The sequence below is a fragment of the Mytilus edulis genome, chromosome 11 (genome assembly GCF_963676685.1).
Source record: "Mytilus edulis chromosome 11, xbMytEdul2.2, whole genome shotgun sequence".
Taxonomy (NCBI): Eukaryota; Metazoa; Mollusca; class Bivalvia; order Mytilida; family Mytilidae; genus Mytilus; species Mytilus edulis.
The window spans coordinates 72,992,511-73,014,797 of NC_092354.1; the positions used below are offsets into that span (position 1 = coordinate 72,992,511).

Below are 22,287 nucleotides of genomic sequence, written 5' to 3' on the forward strand. Positions count from 1 at the left end.
ATATTTATTTTGTTAGCGTTATATAACGTTATGTTTAAAAAGTAAGCAATGTCACCGTCAATTTATGTAGGGGATCATAAAGGGTTTTAATTGATTAAAAAGGGAGTTATCGTAAAAAATTGTTAAAAACAACAATTTCGAATCACAATTTGATTAATATCTATAATAAAAATGGTATTTAACAGTATTTTGGAATCAGATACAATGATCTACAATGAACAGAAGTCTAACTTTTGCTGTTTGAAGTAGAAACGCAGCCAAAACCAGGTACATATTGCCATGACTGGTGGTCACTAAAATTGATATATAACAGTACAAAATGATAACTTCAAAATTGTGTCGAAACTTGAAATAGGTTTCTCGTTTTTTTTTTAAGTTTAGTACCGTTTTCTTTCGTATTTGGATACGCCAACATCAAGTTATGGGAAAGCGATGTTTTCGGCGAATGCAAGAGATGGCTGATTTATTTTGAACAAACTGGATAACGAAATAGCAATAACAATCTATTTTTGATAATGTTTGTATGTAGTATTGAGACTATATTGGTAGAAAAACCTACACATTTTAAAATTCAATTGCAATAATATCATCTTTTAACTGATTGATTTGGCGGACTTTTGCCGTTACGGACGACTGCTGTGCCACCTAATTAATTCCCCTTGCTATTTTTGCTGATAGAGCTTGAGACAACGGTCGTTTCCAAGGATTAGCTTTCCAACTGTATATGGTTTGATAGAAGAAACAAATTATCCACGTGGGATTTAAACACACAATTACTTGCTTTGGGTATGATATCGGTACAGGATAAATTGGAGTATGGGAATGGAGAATATTTCAAAGAGAGAACAATCCGACTAAAGAACAGAAAACAGCCGAAGGCCACCAATGGGTCTCCAACTTAGCCAGACAATCCGACACCAGAAGGCGGGTTTCAGCAGACTAATACAGAAAATGTGTACTAGTTCAGTGAATATTGACATGCCAATAAAAATAAACAAACTGAAATAAAAAAAATCCAACACAAGACTAACAAAGGCTACAGGCCCTGACTTGGGTCAGACGGTGATTTGCAACATGATCACACATGTTTTGTGGGATTTCATCCCTCCCTATACATGTAGAATAAACAATCAAACAGCATTACACAATAAAACACATTTAAAAGGAATGACTTTAAATGTATTGTCAATGGCAAAAACTACCCAGAACAGAAAAGACCTCAGAAGAATGGATGACAATCCTACAAGTCAAGAACTAAGATCTGTCCGACTAAGAGCAAATTAAAGTGGTTGTATTTGATGTTACTCAAACCCTCACTCAGAAAAGAGAAAGTTACAAATGCAAATGTTAATCATATTATGGACAATTAATAATAAAACAATTTAGAATAGTAACAATGAGTTGAAGGGACAACTTTTTATTCCATTTCACTTCTTTAATTGAAATTTTACCAAGACCGCAGAGTTTATGATCGCTATCTGATTATGCTTATGTTTTAAATTTCCTGTTATACACTACAGATTCTTGTGCGGTACTTATCAATTCCCTAAAAAGTAAATATGGCAACTATAACATTACAATAAGAAGCCCGGATGTGAATGTTACTTGTGTAAACGACACTACACTGGTCGGAAGCAGTAATGTTACGTGTAAAAAAACTGGTATGTGGCAACCAGATTTTCCTCATTGTTTAGTGAATTGTCCACCATTACCAGGAAAACCGACTATTATGACATCGAACACGATTTCTAATGTAGAGGTGAGATCATTACAACTTAAATAGATTTATAAAATCAACAACATGTAAAATGCAAGCAGCTTACACATTTAAGATATTCTCAACGACCCAATATTATAGAATTTAAAAATTGTTAATATTATAAAGTGAACTTATATGCTGTTACAATTCTTTTATGTCTTATAAATAAACATATAGGGAATTTATACGCTGTTACTATTCTTACATGTCTCAAAAATAAACAAAGAGAACTAAAACGCTGTTACTATGCTTTTGTGTATCATAAATATTTATCGTACGTTTCTATGGGATTTTAATTCAAATAACTTCATTAGAATACCGTGACTACGATTTTAATTATCAATAACACAAGTTTTATTACGTCTGCCGATCGAATGGAATAAAGTCTGAACATTTTGCAATTTTATTGAAATTAATGTAAATGGTTCTGACCGTATTTTTTATGCACCAATAATATTTTTTTATTAATCTTTATTGAAATTTATCATATAAAAGGCAGATATAAAAGTTTTACTTTGCATTTGCAAAGGATCAATGTATATGCTCCCGAATGAATAATCAGTGTCTGGACTAGTGAAGTAAGTTGTTAACTAGGTCAAATATATTGTTGAATAAAAACAGAATAATCAGTTTCTGCTCAATAATTGATACCCATCATGTTGCTCACGAAGAAATACCAATTCAGATATGTCATATATATATGAGAATAGAATTGAACAGCTGTACAATTCTCTAAAATGATGCAATGATATTTCAGTCAAAAGACAAAAATAGAGCAGCTGGTACGATGATTTCCCTTTCATGCGTTACTCCAGGGTATATTGTAGACGGCTCTTCTAGAATAACATGTCAATCAGATAGATCTTGGGAACCTAACATTCCAATATGCAGACGTGTGTATTTTATATCATGTTTTTTTTGTGATGTTTGACAATTTGTTCTAAACTTGTCCAGGGATAGTTTATCATATCTTCAACATTGCATTGACGAGCAAATATAGCGAATCTCATTATAGAATCGATCAGCAATAAATTAAAGGAATCTTCTTGAATCAAACTAATACAAATTAAAAAGATGAATTGAGAAAGGGTTACGTTATTTCAGATATATGATTATTTTAGATACCAGACTTTATCCCCATTCAAATATAATTAAGACTTGATGTCAACATATGTATAACACAACTACCTTTCAACTCATAAGTCCACACAGAACTGCGTTTTACGTCTTTATGATATGGTTGAATGGAGCGCTTAAAAATGCTTATAACTATAACTATATGAAATTATCATTCGCCTATACCAAAAAAAATAAAAAAATGCTGAGAATATTTGAAAACGCCAATGGTACATGATGAAACAGCCAAAATAAATCGTTATTGTATATTTTTCATTACTTTGCTGGTAAAGGCCGTAAGTTGAACATGTTTTCTTCTGATAGAACATTTTTTGATATAACATGTATAAATAGACAATAAAACGGGGAAAAATACACATGTAGATCGAGAAAAATATGTTACAATTTCAGATTTACAGAAATCAAGTCTTGAATATCAATAAAGGTACCAATTGCAAATTAACTGATTATCCCTTTTTATTTTCTACAGCTAAACAGTTTCCACCAGAAAGACTTTGGATGACAATACTAGCTATAGCCGGTCCGGCAGCTTTAGTATTGGTGGTATTTGTCATTGTTCTAGGAAAGGTATTGCTCAAACGGAGGTAATCATGATTTTAATCTAAATTGTCAATAGCAAAACGAACAAAACAAGATTTCTATGAATATTTTGCAATACCGGATAAATGAAAATCTGTTTTTGGGGTTTATTTTGCAAGTCACATCATAATACTATAAGTATAAACATTATATTATGGAGATGATTTTAATTATAATTTAAATTAGATGGAATAATCTCCCTTTGTACACAGTATTCCTTAATTAAAAAACACAAGTGTATAGGTTATTCTTGACTACAATAATAATTTGTTTTTAATTGTTATTAGATGTTTGAATTTACACTATGATCTCAAATTTTCTTTCTTTCTGGTTTCTTTTATTTCTATGTTTGTTTTTCATTTTGGCACAGTATTACTTATTGTACACAAATTATGGTGTATTTAGGATACAGCTGGAAGTTAATGCAGACAAGGAAGAGGAGGTGTTTCAACTCCTTTGCAACAAACAAAATAGGGGAAGCAATATTTTTATCAAACACTTTGAATACACGATACATAGGATAAACAAAGATGATCAAGGAAATCTGTTAGGAATTGATATTGAAGCTAAAGGAAATAAAATAACTTCGATAGGCTTATATGGTCCAAATAAAGATTCACCTGAATTTTATTCTAAAGTTAGTGTGATACAATAGAAGACTTGAACAACCACAAAGTTCTAATAAGTGGAGATTATAATTTAGTCCATAACCGAAATCTTGATACTTATATAATTACCAAAATGTTAATAACCCAAAAGCTAAAGAGAAAGTTTTAGATTTATTAGAAAATTATGATTTAACAGATCCCTATAGGCAGTTGTACCCTGAACTAAATAAATTACACGGAGAAAAAATAATCCAATTCAACAAGCAAGAATGGATTTCTTTATAATATCGCAAGGCCTTAATCAACATGTACACGATGTACACATTTTTAACAGTTATAGATCTGAGCACTCCCCAATAATGTTACATTTAAAGATGAATATCTTTATAATTTGGAAATTTAACAATTCACTCTTACATGACATTGAATATGCAGCTGCTGTTAAAGAGACTATAAATAAAGTTAAAGAAAAATATGCATCATAAGTATACAACAGAGAAACATAAGAGAAGATAATGACTTAGCAATTCAATTAACTATAAACGATCAACTCTTAGTCAATGAAAAAAGGTACACTATCAGTGAGATAAAATATTAAAAGAGGCAATCAATTATTACCAAAGGCTATATACTAAAACAGAAAGCTTGCATAATGTTAACCTTAATAATGAAATCCCTTATACTGATATTAAAAAAAACTAGAAAAATACCATAAAAGAATCTTTGGAGGGTGAAATTAACAACAGCTTTGCGAATATAGATTTATTTAGATATATGAAAATTTGTATATCGCTCTATTATTAATGGTTACGAAAAGGGAGAATTATCAGTTACTCAAAGACAAGGTATTATAAAATGTATACCAAAGGGAGATAAACCTAGACTGTTAATGAAAAACTGGCGACCAATAAGTTTACTAAATACCACATATAAATTAGCAGCAAGCTGCATAGCTGAGCGTATAAAATTAGTTCTCCTCAAATTAAAAACAGTGATCAGATTGGTTTTATACCTGGTAAATTTATAGGGGGAAATAATCGTCTTATTAACGATATATTATTTTATGCAGAACTTAATGATTTACCAGGACTGCTCCTTCTCATAGATTTTGGAAAAGCTTTCGATTCTGTATCATGGAATTTCATTGGAAACGTTTAAGACTTTTTCAACTTTGGCCCCTCTATAAAACACTGGGTAAGAACCTTTTACAAAAATATAGGTTCTGCAGTTTCTCAAAATTGTTTTTTTATATGAATTCTTTGAAATTCAAAGAGGTTGTCGAAGAGGTGATCTTTTATCACCTTGATATTTTTTTATGTGTAGAAATACTTGGAATATTAATTAGAAAAAAAAGAAATAGAAGGAATTGAAATAGATGATATTGAACATTTGATCTCTCAATATGCTGATGACCCGTCAATTATTCTTGACACCAGAGTCTCTTGACGCATCTCTTCGCCTATTACATAAATATGCTGAAATGTCTGGTCTCCGTATGAACTTAGACAAAACAAAGGTGGTGTGGATAGGGCAGAACACATATAGTCAAGACACCATGTGTGTAAAGTGGGCATTGGAATGGGGTTCCAGTAGGTTTACACTATTAGTAATAATTTTTTCGGTCCATTTGCAAGAAATGAAATCTTTGCACTTATATCCAAAAATAAAAAAAATGAAAATATCATCAATATTTGGTCTAAACAAACACTTACCCCAGATATCGAAGAATATGTTAAAGGGTTAAAATTAACGTGGGTCCGACGGTTGCTAAAAACAATAAAAAAACTAAAAAAGCTAATAGAAAAATATTAAAATTGAAAATCTAGTAATTCTAGGTCCACCAAACAAATGTAAAAACCTCTTTTTGAAAGAGGTTTTTAAAGCATGGACAGAAATGCAAAATAAACTTATATAGAAAAATGAAGAAGAATTTTTAACAGACTCACTTTATAATAATGGAAATATTAAAATAGGTAACACATCTGTTTTCTATAAAGACTGGGATTTTGTCTTTTGAGCAATGCAAAAGTATTTATGAAATTAAATCTAACTTTCTAGTTTATAATGGAGTTATATCAGCAATACAATCATATCAAATTTTTCTTAAACATGATATCTCTATAGAAAATCTTTATAAAGTTCATGGACCAATTCTTCAAAATGATATCAGAACATTTGTTTTATTAAATAAAGGGTCAAAAGATATGTATAATGTTTTCTTAGAAAAATGAGTACATTGCCTTGTTGTAAAGATAAATGGTCTCTAAAATTAAACAAAAAAAAATTGATTGGAAAAAAGTGCATAATATGTCTTTCTACACCACAACAAGCTCTAAACTTCATTGGTTCCAATGCAGAATAGTGCACAAAATCATAGGCACAAATGAATTGCCATATTTGATTCAAATGTTAGCTTAGGCAAAGGAGTATTTAAATGATTTTGTTTTATGTTCATGCTATTTATTGAAACTAATTACTATTGTTATCAATATTCATGTACTGTGTCTTCCGGATATAGAAACAGGGATTTCTAGTCATCCCGCTTGTCACGCCCTGTGGTCAAAATCTATTGTTGCTTGTAATAAATGATCTATTCAATTGACACTTGTTTCAGAAATAGAAAGTACGAAGTACTGAGGTAGACAACTACATGTTGTTATGGAGTTATGTTCTGCACTCGTCATGGCATACGCGTATTCTATCGATAAAACCATTTCTTAAGGTGAAATTAATCTGTCACTGTTATGATTGTCATTTTGATATACTTCTGAAACTTCGCTCTGTTCAGCACTGACGTCAGGTTCTGCACTATGTATGGCCTAATTAGGAGTATTCACCCGAAAAATCTAGTTCTATGCAAGTCGAATTTGAATTGCTGTTGTTCTGGTTTTCATGTTGAGCAATTGAGTCAGGTTCTGCACACAGTATGGCATAAGAATATTCAGTCGACGAAGCCGAATCATCATTCATCCTCAATTGAATTTTTGCATTACTTGCATATTATTATATGCTTTTATACCTTTTAAAATATCTTCCTGGTTTTTTTTCGATGCCGTTTGCATGGGCAACATTACTTATAAAAGTCCTTGTATATTATAAAAATGGATATATAGATCTTACGAGCAAGCTACCTAATGATATGAAAGGTGTTCCTATTTATCAGCATATTGTGTACAACTTTTATTTCGCTAATCAGGTATTTAAACTAAGGAATACTGTATTTGAATAGATGAAGCATTTTGAAGACCACATAATCAGTTCAACATTTGAAAGTTGCAAAATATTGGTTGATTTTGATTACTAAACCAAGAATTTGATAATCTCAGCAAGAAATGAAATTCCGTTTTTAGCGGTCTTTTTGTTTAATCTCCAGTGTAGTGTATAGTGAACGTTTTCTTATTTGTATTAAGGGACCTTGGACATGATTATTGTCTTCTCTCTACGGGATACTATAGTAACCGTCACTTAAAATTGGCACAATGATTTTTGTCAATTTTTTTTTAAATATCAGCCGCGTTTACTCGAGATTAATGTTTTCCAATTAGTGGAAGAAAAATCCACTCCAAATATCCACTACTGTTCTACCTTTTATTGTGTTTGCACTGTATAATCCTGACCTTCACATTTTTCAAGATTATTTAAACTGTAAGACGGCCATCTTGGTTTCTATGAGGATCCCTTATTTACATAACATTCGTTACTCTTCTGTCAATGATGCTACAATTTCCCGCGCTTTTTGCATAAAGATAAAGAAAAGCTCTGAGAAACACGAGAAAATAGACAGCAGGTGGAACTCAACGGCAGCACTTCCGGTAATAACAATGTCGGATTCCACCATACAAAACAATCTTGGATTATGTGAAGGTCAGGATTATACAGTGCAAACACAATAAAAGGTAGGCCAGTAGTTGATTTTCGGAATGATATATGATTCCGTTAATTGAAAAACGTCATCTTGAATGAATGTGGTTGTTATTTTAAAAATTTCAACACAAAACATGGTACCAATTTTTCGTGACGGCGACAATATGTCTTAAATTTGCTTGTCGTCATTTATGGATGAGATTTTGCGGTTGATTTCGTGTTGTTCGGTCTTTTTTTCTTACTTAGTGTTATGTTGATTTATCTATCTTTTCGTAATTTTTTGCCATGCCATTGTCAGGTTCCCATTGACTTATAAGTTTTGAATGTTTCCTTGGGATCTACAACCTCTAATCTTACAAGACGGTTTTCGTTATCCTTAGAACTACACAAAAATCGACAAGAATATGTTTAACTGTAGTATGTTATAGTGGTTAATTTATTAAATAAATATACTTCATCAGAGACCGCCCATTTAGGGGAGAGCTTTCTGTATAAAACTGAAGTCATGTGCTCTTCTGATTGGTGGATAATATTTGTAATGCATAATTTGTGAATGCTTAATTTACTAATTTTATTTTACTACAGAGGTGAAAGGTAATGGAGGCCAGTAACGGAATCTACAATATTTGTAAACATTGCAATGAGAAGCAAATTTGAAAAAGACGCAGCCTACTGTTACATTAATATCTTTAACGTGACCTAATGTGTATGATAAAGGACATTATCAATACCACAAAATCGACGCTTAAGATAACAAAGAAATATAATCTAGCCTGAAACGGAAATTGAATAGGGGAAATAATATTCAATTCTTACTTTAAGTGTTTGACGATTAAGACAATTAGATAAGCATTTAAACCATTATATACATTGGAAAATCCATTTACACCACTGAATATCAAACATACAACAGTGATTAGCAAAACTACTTTCAATATTCTTATGACTAGTCTTAGTCATATAACATGTATAAGCTGTCATAGATATTTTAGTAAATATTCGATTACCCACATATCAACAATAAGGTAACATATGTCAGATGATCAAAATACTTTGCTGCAAATAATATTGTTTCTTATGTTTAAAGTAATGTAAAAGGAAGCAGGATTAGTTTGACACGGAAATTATAATATTTACTCTAAAAGTGTTTTTATCAAACCTTAAGTTTTATCAAAACTTCCTCCCTAATCATTGCTAATGGATGTAATACTATTTGAAATAAAAGTAAGCAAATGTCGAAGTTGATAACAGCCTGACACCATCATATACATTATTAAGAAATTTAGGGATGCAGAATACGTCTACCACTTCAAAGAGGAGGGTGTCATATATCAGCAAATTGTCATCGCCATAATGTTCATTATGGTATAGTCGTGCTTCGTTAGTGGTTGCATTTAAATTATTGTATACATTACTAGTGTTGATTGTGATAAATTCAACCAAGATTTCTTCTTTATCTGTTGTCGTGTTGTTTTGGAATTCCGCAGCGGATTCTTATATATTGCTGAGTACCATATATTTACCACCAGATATTGTTTTGTTTAATTGTGCATTGAATATGTCTTATAGACGATACTTCCAATTATCAGTCTATTTACATCTTCACAGGGTATTTTTATAAAAGTTAGTAGAACTAGTGCAATGAAAGGAACTATAACAGCTGTTAGAGTTACGAGATTGTATGTGCATAATTAATTATAATTCGACAATTGTTATGTTTTGTTAAACTCCGTAGACTTCACGGCGTAATATATACAAATAGTAAATAATTATCACAGCATACACTAATTTAAGATAAGACATTTGATTATTTAATATGCTGCAAAAAGGTACAACTGCATTATAAATTTGATTATTGTTCATGCAATAAATAAACAACACAAATCAACTGGATTTCTTTTGTACTGTTTCATGAGATTTTGCTCAAACTAAAGTTACCCCATTAAAGATATCAAGAGTTAAGAAAAACATTCTTGGTATTATTTTTAACGAAAAGAAAAAATTCAATTAGTAACTTTAACTTTTATTTCCTGATATATATGTAAGGTGTGTCATATAGCAACTTACAGAGTATTTATAATTCAAAATCTCGTTGGTTGGAGTTAACTTATAAAGCATGAATATTGAAATTGTATACATTTCCGTAAACATGATGTTAGTAACCAACTTTTCTTGAAATTGAAAACCTGTTTAAGATGCAGGAATGCTTAATGGTTGTTTAATTTAAAAGATTTAATAATTTGAATTAGCAATTTTACCGCTATAAAGTTTTATACAAAAATGCTCGTTTATATACAGGAAGATGTGGTATGAGTGCCAATGAGACAACTTTCCATCCACGTAATAATTTATAAAAGTAAACCATTAACGGTAAAAGGACGGCCGTCAACACAGAGCATCGGCTCACACAGAACACCAAGCTATAAATGGCTCCAAATATTACTTGTGTAAAATCATTCAAACGGGATATATATTGTTGTCAATCATTTAAGCATTAGTCATACAACGAATCTGCGTTTTCCACTTCAGACCGAGTTAAGTTCCCGGATACATCATAGTCGTCATCAGTCATTATTCCATGGGAAACGTCGTAATCACCTTCATAAATATCTTGGATACCATCACGTAGTGTATGATCATAAATAGTCCGAAACAGCTACAGTGCCTTTCAAATGTGAATAGATATCTGTATCCGTCGTTTTAGTTTGTTGGTTTCCCATGACTTCTTTGCTTTGTATATGATCGTAGGTAGTAGAACCCCTTTATATGTGAAGTTTGTATCCGTCCCATTTGTATAAATGTTTCCTTTGTCCTCTTTGTTATGTTAATATTCATAGTTATTATCCATAATATATAATGCTGTATTTTGTTGCAAATTTTCTGAATATGTACGTTGATTTTTGATTACTTGCTCTACTTGTTTCATTTCGATCGTACATTGGGGTCGATTTGGTTTTATCCATTTTCTTGTCACTACTAGCGTACGCGTGTGTTTCATGGTAATTTTTACTTCGACATCGTCTACAAATAGAAATTAAAGGATGTCATTTTTTTAAAACATGAAACTTCACATTCGAATGGTTGTGTGAATTTATCATAGATGAACTGATATTCTCCAGTGTTGGGAAATTGGAGGATGTGATTTAGTTTTCTAGATCCTATATTCAACAAATACAGTTGTGAGCGGAATCAATCGAACTACATAGCCAATAGTTATCGAAGGTAACATCGTTACTATAGAATGATTTAATTGACTCGATATAATCATAACTTTATTCAAGTACGTTCGTATAGAGACTCGAAGATACAAAAATTTGAGCCAAATTTTAAACATTTATTTTTTAATTACAAAGCTCCAAATTATATCCCTTTAGCATGATTAGTAAAAAGTGCAATTTTTGTGTATTTTTAATTGAATTACTTTTTAACTCATCGATGACCCATATTCATTATTATTTTTTTCAAATAAGCTGTACATAAACTAAACAATTGTAAAATTTAAGCGATTTCTGTAATTATTTTTTTTTTATTTCGATATTACACCTATTTCACCTATTAGTTCAACAAAACAAAAGTACCTTAAAACAAGAATGTGTCCAATGTACACGGATGGTCCACTCGCACTATCTATTTCTATGTTAAGTGGACCGTGAAATTGGGGTCAAAACACTAATTTCGACTAAATTTCGAAAGATCATATCATAGGGCTCATGTGTACTGAGTTTCAAGTTGATTGGAATTCAACTTCATCAAAAACTACCTTGACCAAAAACTTTAACCTAAAGCGGGACGAACGGACGGACGGACGGAAGGACAGACAGACGGAAGAACGAACGGACGCACAGACCCGAAAACATAATGCCCCTCTACTATCGTAGGTGGAGCATAAAAATGTATGCTTCTTTTAAAGAAGATTGTGAGCTCAAATGAACGGCGACCCAGTTTGTTATTCCATTTTTCTATTAAGTATATGATAAAATAAATTTATAGGGAAAAAAATTAAAGCCTATATGAAAAAAAATAGATTGATACCCTCGAGCCCCCTTAAGTAACAACTTCAAGCACCGGAAGTGGAGGAACATTTATCATAAAAACATTTTTATTCTAAATAATATAAGACAATCTGGAAAGACATTGCAGTAGTCACGCATTTAGAGAAAGGACTCGCTTATGTAAAACTATTTGATTGTTGAATGTTTAACACTTTTATTGTCATTTACTGATATTATTTTGTGACAATTTTGTTGTCAGTTTATTTTCAATCTATGAGTTTGACTCGTTTTTGGTATCTGTCGTCCTATTTTTGTAAGACTGCGCATGTATGATGGACCGGCGTTTGATTTGCTTGAATTCCGGTATATATAACGACAATCAATTTAACGAAATCCCAATCGATTATCGACATCGCTGATCCCGACTTACAGATTTAAGACGTATCACGATCATTGGACTGCAACTAGAATGTATAATTAAGGCAATATGACTGAAAAGGCAAATAACGTTAAGTTGTTTTTATTGATTTGAAAACAGCAGACACAAAGTCAGTATATTGCAGATATAATTTGGTTAGAAATAACTCCAGTGTCAATCAAGATAATGAAATATTGGTTGCTTAGACTTATTGTACAACATGTACAAAGAGAGTTAATTTCGTCAAAAAAGAATAGATGTACGATAAAGGAAAATAAAACCAGAAAATTTGATTAAATAAGATGTCTTTTCCCTCTGTTTTTGATTCTCGAGATAACAAAAGGTATAATGGATTAACAAAACAAAACTTGAGTAAAAGTTAATCTAGTGCATAAATAAATGATATTAAATGATGATAACATTTGAGTTTCTAATATATCCGCATTGCACCACTTAATTAATCCTGAAAAAATACACGGGACCAACATATCTAAAAAAAAAAAAAAGAACACATGCAAGTATATGTACAGTAAAAAAAAATACTACTTGTGCTAACATGAATTTTCATTGATATGGTTATATCTATACATTAACTGTTTTACAAAATTTTGAATTTTTTTGAAATACTAAAGTTTTTCTACCTCAGGCATAGATTACCTTAGCTGTATTTGGCAGAACTTTTAGGAATTTTGGTCCTCAATGCTCTTCAACTTGTAACTTTATTTGGACTTTTTAACTTTTTTAGATTCGAGCGTCACTGATGAGTCTTTTGTGGACGAAATGCGCGTCTGGCGTATATACAAAATTTAGTCTTGTTATCTATCATGTCTATGATGAGTTTACTTAACTCGATTACTCCATTGTAGTATGAAAAGTATCAATCTAAAAGTTGGCGTCGTTTAGTCTTAGATGCATGATTTGTTTTCTTAGTTGTTAGAGGCTTTGAACTAGCTGTCAGTAACTGCCAGTTTTCTCAGATCTGTGACATAAAAGTACTCTGCCACGTCAACTTGCATTTGTAGTATTTGTCGTATTTGTATTTTTTTTAGTGTTGTCAACGGTTAACCGGTTAACCGTCGGAAGGACCGAATACCGAATACAAAAACCGCTACTGGATATTGTTGGTATGTATTACTTAGACCTACATCTGAATGTACAACCTCCATCGTGCAAGGCTTTGTAATACTTAAAACGAAATGCCAACTCATAAATTGGGAAATGCAAATCAGTTTTAGTATAGTTTAAATTAAGTGATAAAAAAATAAACAAAATCAATATTTATATCAATAAACATAAAGATCAAAGATCTTTTTACAGTGTTGAATTAGTAAACTTTTCGAATAAATCCCTAAATTCGATTCCTAAATTGCCCGAATCGTATATAAATTTAAGGACAGGTAAAGAATATCAGCTTGAAATACATTTTCTACAACATTGTACAAGTACAACCAAACTTGTACACCAAATATAATTAAATATGTTGGGTCAGTTGTGTTGCTTCAATTTTTTAATAGCGTTAAAATTAATATACTTAACGTTTTGTTTCACAATATTTAACTCGTTAACATGTGGCAGGATAACATTAGATTGAAGTTACTTTCAAACTTAAGACACCTAATTCAATAGATGTCGTTATCGTGGAATATCTTTATTTTTATTCATTCATCCGATGTCCTTTTCAAATCTACTGACTTTGCAAAAACGCATCTCATTCCAAGCATTTCTTTCATGGTCAGATTTCTTTTGTGGTTGCAAGATAATAAACAAAACTAGCGATATACCCATATTGTTCTATTTTCAGCCATGTCGGACACACTTTTCAAAAAAGATTCCCTAATGATAACTGTTCCAAATTATTAACTCCGTATCTACAAAGAAAATTTGTTTAAAAGACGGACGATAGACGCTAAGTGATAACAAAAGTTCATATGGCCTTCGGGGCAGGATGACAGAACATGAATCATAATAGATAGGCAATATAAATCTTGTAAATAAACAATAAAATGACAAAGAAAACATCCGCAATGAATGCCCATACATGCCATAAAATATGTTAAAGATAATACAAGAGTAGATTTCCTTTTAAAAACCACCTGTGGTAAACACTCACCGAAAAATAAATCTTTTTATAATATATGTGTCGTGACTTTTCAAATTCATTAAGATTAATTGTTTGTTTTATGAATCTTTGTGATTTAAAAAGTAAAAATACGTTAAAAATTCGTATATATTTGTATTCTTATTGCATGCTCAGTTTAATCTGATTGCAGACAGATAAAGTCTATAGTTTTTGAAATGCATGTTTGTCATCAGAAATTAATTGTTTATAAGCGTAACTAAGTTATTCAAATGTCTCTAAAACGATTAGAAGGATACAAATCAATTTAAATGAATCCAAAACGACAACATGCATTTTATATGTGAGTTGATTATGAATCGTCACTTGACATGCATACATCACAAGGCTTGTTAATTACTATTCCGACAAACAATCGCAAAAAGTAGTAAGACACAAAAGAGAATTACAGAACAGACACTTGTTTTCCTAAATATATTTTTTAAACCGCGGAGTTATGTCGCTAGTGTGTTATGCCATAGACAATTAATGTTATCCTGATTTAATTTTTTTGCTTCATAAATGTATTGGAGCAGTTTTTGTGTACGAAGAACAACCGTGTTAAGGTATTGGGGCCTTATAATGTGAACATGTAAGGACAAAAGGGCACTGTACTGATTTTCAACAAATATAAAACAAAAACACAAAAATGTCCTTGAAGGGCTAAACCGACTTTTGATAGTTTGAAATTTGAAATGTATCCAAGTTAGATAAGTAGAATAAATATAATAAATCAACATTAACATAAAAAAGACAAAACGCGAGCAGTAAATAAAAGATGTTAAAGGTAATAACAATTTGGATTACTTTTTTGAGATGACGCATTGTAAACACTTCCTGAATATATTTATTACTTCACAATATATCTGTCGTCATTTGTAAATTTAGAAAGATTTGTTTTGTTTAATGAATCTATATACTTTTGAAAGTAAAAGCAGTTCTATTGACAGACAAATAAAGCATTAGTTGTTTTTTTGTATGATGTACCGCCAGAAATTGATTGTGCATGTATTATAAAAAAGATATTCATATTGTCTATTTTAAAATTGACTAAGAAGATACATGTACTAATGTAAAAGAAATAGAAAAAATATAAAAAATCGCAAGAATGCGTTTCAGACGTGAGTCGATAGGGAAATCGTGAACTTGATATGCAATCATCACAAGTCTCGTAAATCATTACGGACAACAAAATGCATCAGGTTTTAGACGCAATACTGAATTACATATCAGACGACTTTTCCTCTATAACCGAAATAACTTTCAAGACCGTCAATGAGTTAACACAAGAACACATTATAATGTCAACCCAATGTTAGATTTATTTAATGATTTATGTCGTTATGCCTAAAATTATATCCGAGCAGTTTTACTGTATGAAACACACCCTTGTTAAGGTGATGGAATCATTATTGTGTTTACATATGTCGTATTGAATGAGATGATTGATGTAAAAGTTATACGATCGGATTGATTGTATGCTACTGCTTAGAAGTAGAAAGTTCAAAATTGTAATGGGAAAACATTGCGTTTTCATAGACTCTACATCCAAGTCGTCCGAATACTTAACAGACCTAATTGTTTTGGTAGTATACTTAACTTTATTGTTAACCAGATGTATGATATACAACATTACTCGATCTACATTAGTTTACCGTATGTCCAGTAAATGATAACGCAATTAAAAAAAGGCTATTCGACATTAGATTTTTTTTTCGGCCAAACGGGAGATTATCCAGTTAATATGATTTTCCAATTACCCTTCACATTAAAGTGTATGTCTTATAACAGCTAAGATGATTGATGATAAAGTGACATGCATTATAATTGATTGTGTTTGTATGGGGTTTTCTTACCTTTTGTATAAAAACATTGATTTTCGTATTGTCTTTTGTTATAGAAACAGAAGTATATACACTCATCATAGATATTGGTATACCGCTGTTATAACCGAATGTGTACTAACCATAGGCAAAATGACGGTTGTCCCTTTCGGATTGTTACTTGTAAAAACGCTCAATGTTTAAGTGTAGTGTCATCAGGGAATTACACGTCTTGTTTCCCTTAAACCTCTTTTGCCTCATATTTGCCCAATTATCACTGAGATCGACTTTATAATGTAGGTATGTAAATCTCGTGCTTCATTGTTTGCAATTTGCCTACTATGCCTCAATCCATGTCATAATAACACTATATTAGCTCAATTAATCCGGGTGGTAACATTTTGTCGCTTTTTGAAACAAGAGTGAGACGTGAACTAAAGCTGTGTCTTAATTTCGATACCATATCACAAGTACATGTAAACATGTAGAATGTCAATATGTAGTACGATAAAAAGGGACAATCGTAACAACTCCCGATATGAGCTTGTTTTAATTCCGACATTTTGAAATACAAATGCGAAATACGAGTCGATCATACAGATGAGAGCGGGCGTGAACATTTTTGCAGAGAGAATCCTTCAACATCATTGAAATTGTTTTGTCATGGATAAATCCTGACATCGTATATTTTATTATTTGGATTTATTTTTTTGGTTGAGGAAAGTTTCTGCAGATATTTTCAGGTTTGTTTGAGACATGTAGTCAGATGGGATCCATTAGTAGTTTCCATGTGGGAAACTATTAGACCAATTTATTTGATGTCTGAGGGATTTAGCTGTTCCCCTAATTGATCGGTAGTTTCTCTCTGAGATCCTTTATCGTAGGATTTCCGGTTTTCCTCTACAAGAAAAACAGCTGGGCATTTAGCGGTCTCGGTTTGGATTACAAGTATGTCCTCTCCGGTTTCCCGTTCGTTGTCTATGCATTTGTGCGGCATTCGGGGTGACCTTATCACTTATTTTGTATATAATGTGTTTTTATATTTTGCATTTTTAATTTTTTTGAGGATGAGCGAATTAGGTGAATGGGTGTGTTCGTATGTTTGATTACATTGTACTTATTATTTTTTTGGTAGTACGACCCTTCACGGTCAGGTTTGAAACTGGAAAGACAAATGCTCATATTAAATCTGTACCGATACAGTAGGTTAAATGTTTTCCTTTTTACACCATAACCTATGGTGGAGCTCCTATTAAAAGAGGAAGATACAGAACAGAAATACATACATTCGACAGTTTCATAGATATAATAAATGATAGTTCATACAGATACGATGTGCTTAATATCATTACACCATATGTTAATAATATCATACTAGTTATTTAATTTTATGACAAAATCATGAGGATATGAGACATTTAACACACTTGCGTATTTTATTTTCTTGAAGTCAGTTAAATAAATGTCTTCGAAGTTATCGACTTCCGGCAGGAAATTTCATTTTCGAACCAATCTTATTATATATCAAATTACACTTGAATTGAAATATATGAACAAAAATGCAATCCTTTGTTTCTATGCTAGGAATATACTACATTCATTGTATTTTTTTCTTGAACCAATTATATGTCGCGGATGTTTGTCAAAAATAAAATATAAGAACACCATGAATGAGGTTGTCGATATATGCCTTTTTGTGTTTCTTTGTTAAATATTTCGCCATTATGTTATTGTTTATGATATTTTTGTATTCTTCACTTTCATTTTTGCCAATGTGCTTTGTCTATATGCCTTTTTATGTTACTTCGATACATATAGCGTGGCTCTGTACTTATACATCTCGTTTTTGCTATTTGATTAGTTACTTTCCGTTTTGAATTTTCCTCAGAGTTCAGTTTTTTTGTGCTTTTCCTTTTTGATACTTTTTTTTTACTTGCGCTGGATGTCAGGCCGGACGTGTTTATACATTTTGAACTTTTGCTGTGCACATGTATATAACTGTCTTAGTCAATGAAATAAATGTACAGACATTGGAGTCCGTTTCTTTGTTATTTTTTTTTTCTTAAAAAAAAGATTTAAAGAAAAACGAATGATACAATCGAACATGTTTTGTTTAATTTGGTATTGGAATGTATATAACAGTGTAGGTAAAGAATTAGAAGATACAACAGTTGTTTACTTATTTATTCAAATCACATAGTAAAATGCAATAAATGTCAGTACATCGTGTATTAATTTTTTGCTCATAAATTAGTTATATTTATCAAAAAAATAAAATGATACAAGGGTTCTTCAATGCGTGTTATAAAATGTCGTTTGTTCAGTGGTTGGCTGATTTCAGCAGCCAATCAGCTAAACAATTCAAAATTTGATGACTATGTTGAACTCATCTATCCCATCGAACTAGAGATAAAGGATACTACAGATACAGTTAACTCGGTCTCATATCTTGACTTACATCTAGAAATGTGACAATGGGGGTCGGTTGAAATAAAACTTTACGACAAAAGAGATGATTTCAGCTTTCCAATTGTGAACTTGCACCTGCATACGGGGTATATATCTCCCAATTGATACGATATTCCCATGCTTGCATTTCTTATCATGATTTTCTTGATAGAGGGTTGCTGCTCACAAGGAAGCTATTAAACTAATAGTTCCAAATGGTAAAGATGAAATTATCCCTTCGTAAATTTTACCGACGCCATCACGAGTTGGTTGACCGTTATGGAATAACGTTTCACATATGATATCGGATATGTTCCTTACGTCGTAACTACAATCTCCTTCCCTTTCATGAATGTGACCTACCGAATTAGACTATTTACCGGATTTGTTATCACAGAAGCAACACGACGGGTGCCACATGTGGAGCAGGAGCACCTGAGATCACCCCTTGTTTTTTGTTGGGTTCGTGTTGCTTATTCTTGAGTTTTCTATGTCATGTGTACTATTGTTTATCTGTGTGTCTTTGTTTCATTTTTAGCCATGGCGTTGTCAGTTTATTTTTGATTTATGAGTTTGACTGTCCCTCTGGTATCTTTTGTCCCTCTTTTATCATCTAGGATTGGGTAAATTGATCCGCAAAAGCAGAACCCGATTAATTGGTTATGACTGTAAACTCTCGAGACATTAGGTAAGTACTTAATAAATCTAAATATTCAAACTTGCAAATTAAAGGGAGAAGTTTTTATGATAATATAACAAAAGTGCTTAACCCCTGTGCAACAAACCATTAATTCAAAAATCGTTGAGATGACTACACAATTAGACACAGAAAACGTGTGCTACCATAAAATTTAATGACGTTTGCTGATAAACTGTATTGATTTTTTGCTCATAAATTAGTTGTTTCTATTTAAAGAATTATGTAATACAAGTGTTCTTAACTGCGTCTTATAACATTTCGTTTGCTCAGTGGTCGCCTGATTTCAGTAGCCAATCAGCTGTCATCTAGGATTGAGTAAATAGATCACACAAAAGCAGAACCCGATCAATTGATTATGACTGTTACATCTCGAAACTTGGGTAAGTACTAAATAAATCTTAATATTAAGACTTGCATATTAAAGGGCGAAATTTTTATGATAATATAACAAAATGCCGAACCCCTGCACAACAAACCATTCATAAAAAAATCGTTGAGATGAGTACAAAATTAGACGCAGAAAACTCGTGCTACCATAAATTGTAATGATGTTTCGGATAAACTTCTTAAAAAATAAAAATTGATCACTTTCAATGTCGTGTTTTTAGAATATGAGCCAATATATATGTATTATTGATTTAATATGACGTTCGTTGGCAAACGAAATATGTATCTACCATCAAGCTACGATTCCCTGTATTTGAATTCTGTATTTGCCTCTCACTCTTTATAATTATATCCAAGTGAAATCAGAGAGCACGCATGGCAGGTAACAGGAAATGATCTTTTCTTTCTTGATATAACAAAAGATTAACAAATAAGTTTTAAGCCAGGGTTCTTGTATTACAATCTTAACAATATGTAATCCATATTACGTATCTCATAAGATAGATTTTTTGTGTCTTTCACATGATAATTGTTGTTATCGCTATTTTACGAAATATACATTTGATCTTACTGACGGATAGTTTCCTTTTCAGCATAGTCAGTGTTCTCCTTTTTGACTTACGTAAGGTGGGTGTTTTGAAAAAAAAACCATCAATTAGTTGCTTTTTTTCAACATTTTCAACCGTTTATTTTATGTGGGTGGGGGGTCACAAAAAGAAGGATTAGTATCGTATTCACATTAAATGGAATTGAACAGAAACAAATAAGTATTTAAAATAAAAACTGTAAAATATGCTTTTCATTTGACAAATTAGTTTTGTGCATCTCGGATAGCAGATAAATGGCCTATCGATCCAAGTCTGTCTTGCTCCTCGATTTAGTGCTGTTTTGTCTTTCCCAAATAAGCCATTTAAAGTTCTGTTCATAATTATCTTCGCTTGCCAGTTTCTATTGTTTTGATGGTTTTTTTTTCTCTAAATTTGACAATTTCAATTCAACTATCCGTTTAAGTTGACTTATTTTGCCTAGAATTTTCCTTATCACCATTGTCATCTGCCTTAGGACGCACGTGCCGTTGTCAGTGTAAACATCAACGTCGTCGTAGGCAAAATAGCGATAAACAGATTATCATTAGTCATCTCAACTTTATTGCTTTTTTCACTTTTGCCGTACCAGCTGAAGCGAGAAATCAATCTCGTTGAGATGACCAGCGAAAATCTATATATTCCATTTTAAACTCTTTGTTATATCGTTAGTTTAAAAGGACTTATTATTTGTAATGATGTGGTTTTTTTATATATATAAAAGAAACACCTTTAATCCACGCGTTCAAACATCAATCCGAATTCCGATAGCTAAAAATCGTATTTGGAGACTCCGTACTTAAACGAATTACAAAAGATTTAGAAAAGTGTTATCAGCTAACACAAATTATATATGTGCAATATCAAAGTCCTATAAATCAGGCGTAATAAGCTATGGGAAAACTGATTTCAAATCACGTAAAGCAAACTATTAACATGATTAATGTCATATACGTTACTTGACACAGATATTGCGTGAATTTGCACATTTCTGAACACATATGAAATTGGAAAAGTAAACTTTGCAAAAAGGGGCCTTGGTAACAATTCATTTTCCCATAGTTTTTTTTATATTTTACAACCCTGATCGGGATGGCGTTCATTCGTTATAAGTTATATTTCACCGTTGTTTTGATCGTTTAGGCATAATTGAAGTTACTTTTTTTTGGAATACCCTTTGAAACTGCCGAAAACACTATAAAGCATATAATATTCTGTGTGTTAGCAAATGTTCCTAAACATATATTTCAAAAGATATTCGGAATGTTATGGTAATATTTTTAGCAGCTATTTAATTTAATGGTTTTAAATTTTCGAACATCGAAATTAAAAAAAAAAATATTAGAATATTTTTTTTTTTTTATTTGTAATCACACCTTATAAAATTATATAAGAATGCCAGATTTTGATTGGTTGGTAGCCAGTGTATTTTTCGCATGTTCTAAAATTTTCCTCATTTCAAATGAATTTTCCTCTTTTTCACCATTGCTGGTGAATATGCCTCAAATTCGCCTCTTTGTCGTTGTATTTGCGATTTTTGGATATTCCTTTTTTAACCTCGCGAACTTCTTCCCGCAAAAAGGATACGGATATGACGTTACATTAACTATTGCGAATTAGTACATGTATAATTCCAACGGTTCTACTTATCCTCAAAATTATGATTCAACATGTTTATGAATTATGATACCAGCTTCTTAATAAAAAAAAAACCCAACATTTCGTTTCACCTATACAGAGAGTTCATAATGAAATATATTCGGTTAAATTAAACAGATATATCATGTTATTGAGGGGTACTTGCGAAAAGTACCAGTCTTGGGACCAAATATCCCTCGCAATGCAGCTCGGGATATTTCAGTCCATTGATTG

At 31.6% G+C, this 22,287-nt stretch overlaps 1 protein-coding gene and 1 long non-coding RNA gene across 2 annotated transcripts in view; both read left to right on the top strand.

Moving 5' to 3' along the window:
• The first annotated feature begins 2,514 nt into the window (after positions 1 to 2,514).
• LOC139496236 (uncharacterized) lies at positions 2,515 to 9,774 on the top strand. The gene is made up of 3 exons (XR_011657569.1): positions 2,515 to 2,652; positions 3,366 to 3,480; positions 8,533 to 9,774. It is a non-coding gene; the product is annotated as an uncharacterized lncRNA (long non-coding RNA).
• Positions 9,775 to 19,719: 9,945 nt separating this feature from the next.
• LOC139496235 (uncharacterized) overlaps positions 19,720 to 22,287 on the top strand; it is a 30,443-nt gene continuing 27,875 nt past the window's right edge. The window contains exon 1 of the mRNA XM_071284732.1: positions 19,720 to 19,824. The gene's annotated coding sequence lies outside the window, so the exon portion shown is untranslated. The remainder of the gene's footprint in view (positions 19,825 to 22,287) is intronic.